The sequence below is a fragment of the Photinus pyralis genome, unplaced genomic scaffold, assembly GCF_008802855.1.
Source record: "Photinus pyralis isolate 1611_PpyrPB1 unplaced genomic scaffold, Ppyr1.3 Ppyr1.4_LG10, whole genome shotgun sequence".
Taxonomy (NCBI): Eukaryota; Metazoa; Arthropoda; class Insecta; order Coleoptera; family Lampyridae; genus Photinus; species Photinus pyralis.
The window spans coordinates 8930431-8934373 of record NW_022170250.1 but is presented as its reverse complement, the minus strand read 5'-3'; the positions used below and the strand labels follow the sequence as shown (position 1 = coordinate 8934373).

The 3943-nt window shown below is 36.8% G+C and overlaps 1 long non-coding RNA gene across 1 annotated transcript; it reads right to left on the bottom strand.

Annotated features, from left to right (window-relative positions):
• Nucleotides 1-2662: 2662 nt before the first annotated feature.
• On the bottom strand, nt 2663-3262 carry LOC116161122. Its single transcript, XR_004143373.1, has 3 exons — nt 3153-3262; nt 2847-3094; nt 2663-2784 (listed from the first exon to the last, which is right to left on the bottom strand). It is a non-coding gene; the product is annotated as an uncharacterized LOC116161122 (long non-coding RNA).
• Between the last annotated feature and the right edge of the window lie 681 nt (nt 3263-3943).

Genomic DNA, 3943 nt, shown 5'->3' with positions numbered 1-3943 from the left:
AGTGTAGAAGAAATGAATCGAGTAGATTGTGAATTTTAAACTGCGAACTTTGAAATCGTATTTAAGCCTTCCATGTGCCCTACTCTTGAACCTTGAGCCGTTAGACGGTTAACTTTGATCTTCGGTATTGTAATTTCCACTAATTGAATAACATTAGCAGCTCGCATATCAGATAATAAGAACGTTTACATTATGATTATAAAGGATACTCGCAAGCATTATATTTCTAATACAATTAATTAACATTAATTGAGAAGACTTTACCTTGTATTCCGATAGTGGGTCAATATTGGACCATTCTAACTCAAATTGCTGAATTTCATTCAACGACCAAATTGAACTCCATTTTTACCCTATTGTATACCTTTTCAAATCATTGGAGATCTTTATAAACTTTCAAATGTCCTTAAATGCATCTGAAACTACTCAAACACTCTCAATAGCTCTTTAGCTTTAAATGCCTCTAGAACCTTTGAAGTAGTTTGAAGGCTCTTGCAGACCCATGAAGGTGCTTTTAAAACAAGTGAAAGCTCTAAAAAATTGTTTTTTAAAGACCTTTATGTGGACGTAGAGACCCTTAAGGCTCATAATATGTTTGAAAGGCTCTTCAAGGTCCCAAGAATTATTAAAAATCTTCAATGAACCTTAATAAACCTTGAAAGCTGCTCGAAATTTGATTGGTTAAACAGTTATTTACTCTCAAAGATTATAAAGGCTCTTAAATCTTTCAAAGGTCTTTTGTGCTTTTAAAAACCGGTGATCACCTATAATTAACGCTCTATAGCAAACCAAAAGGTTCTTCAATATCCTTAAAGGTCACCTCGCTTTCAAGGCTCCAATAAACTAAAGATTTATAAGGTTATAAGGCCTTTAAAAACCTTTGATATACAGAGACACCTCTAAAAAGCATTATGCGGGTCACTCTGTAACCTAACCTAACCTTTTCAAATCATTGGAGATCTTTATAAACCTTCAAAAGTTCTTAAATGCATCTGAAACTATTGAATGGGGCAGCTTTTAAACACTGTCAATAGCTCTTATGCACTTATGCATCATTTATATATCTTTGGAGGTTGGTAATGAGTTCCTCTTTTAAAGGCTCCTGATGACCCCTCCCTTAGGAGTTTGAAGCTTCTTGAAGATACCACCGCCGAAGATCTTTATAGGCTAAAGCTCTAAAATGGTCTTAAAGGCTAGGTGTCTGTTAAAGGCACTGAGGTTCTTTTGAAGGCTTTCTGAACGTCCCAAAGGCTCGACCCTTAGGGATTCTTAATTGAGTTCAATATGATCCTAAAGGCTCGGCTTCTAAAGTGAGGGCAGAACCCTAAGGAAGGACCCTTGGTGACTCTGAGGCCTTTGAAAACTCTTGCAAGTAGTGAACTTTAAGGGATTTTAAAGACCATTAAAGAAAAAAGAAAGAATTAAAGGAATGTTCAAGGCTAAATGGCTTTGTCAAAGCAAATCTTCCTTTCTCGCATTTAAAGCGAATCGATGATTTTTAAACGTTCTTGGGGACTATGAAGATTGTTAAAAAGCTTTTAAGGCCTCTAGAACCTTTGAAGTAGTTTGAAGGATCTTGTAGACCCATGAAGGTGTTCTTAAAATACGTGAGAGCTCTAAAAAATTATTGTTTAAAGACCATTACATGGACATAGAGCCCCTTAAGGCTCATAATAGGTTCGAAAGGCTCTTCAAGGTCCCAAGAATTATTAAAAATCTTCAATAAACCTTAATAAACCTTGAAAGCTGCTCGAAATTTGATTGGTTAAACAATTATTTACTCTCAAAGATTATAAAGGCTCTTAAATCTTTCAAAGGTCTTTTGAGCTTTTAAAAACCGGTGATCACCTATAATTAAGGCTCTATAACAAACCAGAAGGGTCTTCAACATCCTTAAAGGTCACCTCGTTTTCAAGGCTCCAATAAACTAAAGGTTTATACTGTTATAACACTCTTAAAAAAGCCTTGGATACACTGTAACGTTATTACAGAACTTCCAAATTCGTCTAAACATTTCGGAAACCTCTAAATGGCTCAACCTCTAGATACTCTTCAGGGCCTCGTAAAAACTTCGGTCGTGAGAACTGTTATAGAACTTTTAAATGTTCGTAAGATCTTATTTCGCCAATTACTTTGACGTTACTAACCTATACGAAGAGGAAATTCTATTCACTTCTTCGTATAGGTTAGTAGCGTCAAAATATTTAAATTAATGTAGGCGAGAGCAAATCAAACAAGCGTGGAAGAGATGAATCGAGTAGATTGTGAATCTTAAACTGCGAACTTTGATTAAGCCTTCAATGTGTCCTACTCTTGAGCCTTGAACTGTTAGACGGTCCACCTTGATCTTCGACATTGTAATTTCCACTGACTGACATTACGTTAGCAGCTCGCATATCAGATAATAAGAACGTTTACATTATGATTATAAAGGATACTCGCAAACATTATATTTCCAATACAATTAATGAATGTTAATTGAGAAGACTTTACCTTGTATTCCGATAGTGGGTCAATATGGGACTGGAATCGCTGAATTTCATTCAACGACCAAATTGAACTCCATTTTTACCCTATTGTTACGTAAATGTTGAGTTTCCTATAACTTCGCACCAATGTACTATCACACTATTTACTTCGATGTTACTAACATGTACGGAGCAAAAATGGTTTAGAATTGTGTACTCGAAAACAAGTTTGACGAGTAGTTACTTAGACGCTACTAACTTCTGCGCAGCAAATTTTTAGTTGTTCCTCCGACGCAAGGATTAATGCAAATGCGAACTGAAAGCAAAGTTTTATTCATCAACAAAAAAACCTGTGCGGCATATCATTTTAATATTTACGCAAAATTTCCGGTATGGATTTTCCGAGACGCGTAGAGTGGTTTGTGTATGTTTTAGATAAAGTCTCTTTTTCCATCAATAATGTACACATCTCTTCTAAGCCGTTGAGTAGGGATTCCTCATCCAGTATGCGACAGGTGACTAGTGAAAATACCTGTTTCTATTGTCATTTCTGACGGCTCTTTGGGAGTGTTTTATGAATTGGGAAAGTCGGCAGTGTTAAACTTTAATAGTGTAAACGTGTTACACTTCAAAAACAGAAAGAGATATTAATAATGGAGTACAAAGTCGACGTGTATGTCAAACCTTCGGATTTCGTGCTTCTAACGCCTGCAGGTGGAAACGACCGCTACGCCATATTCTGTTAGCAGTACAACTAAATAAAATTTTCTCGTCGGGGGTTAATTAAAATTTCATAACACTTAATATTTTTGATTTCTACCCGAATCACGAACGCACTACGCGTTTTCGCCCAAACCGAAACGTACAATACAATTGACAAATAGAGGTAGTAGATAAATGCGGGCGTGCTTTGTTTCGCGATCAATGCGCTCGGTGTGCTCAAACGGATTCGTGGCAACACAGCCGGCGTTAATTAGATCGTCAAATGCACGCTAAATAGAAAGCTTTGACACAAAATTGGAATGCAGGGGTAGCAAGCTGTTTGATAATTGTTGAATGTTCAGCTCGGTGGCCTACTAGCAAAATCATGGTAAATCCGTAGAGGTTAGTTTCGTCGCAGTAAAGTCTCAGGTTATCTGAATCTTTACAAAATTGAATTTAATCCGTGGTGCCATACGAAGATCCAAGCTTTGGAGCTAAAGACGGAAGGGTCATTGCGCCTCCGTACGGAATGATCCCGTCTAAATATACCGGACAGCATTTTCGACTGAAAATGGCAGTGGAAGGTGCACGAAATAAATTAAAGTTAATACACTTCGGATTAATGTACTTGATTAAACGTTAGCAGCTACGACATTTAATTAAAACACAATCAAACGAAGTAAAATTCCGCGACGGACGAATAAAAGAAACTTTTCCGGTAACAACCTGTTAGTGGGCGTACTTTCCCCCTTTCTTCAATCAGTCTCATGTAA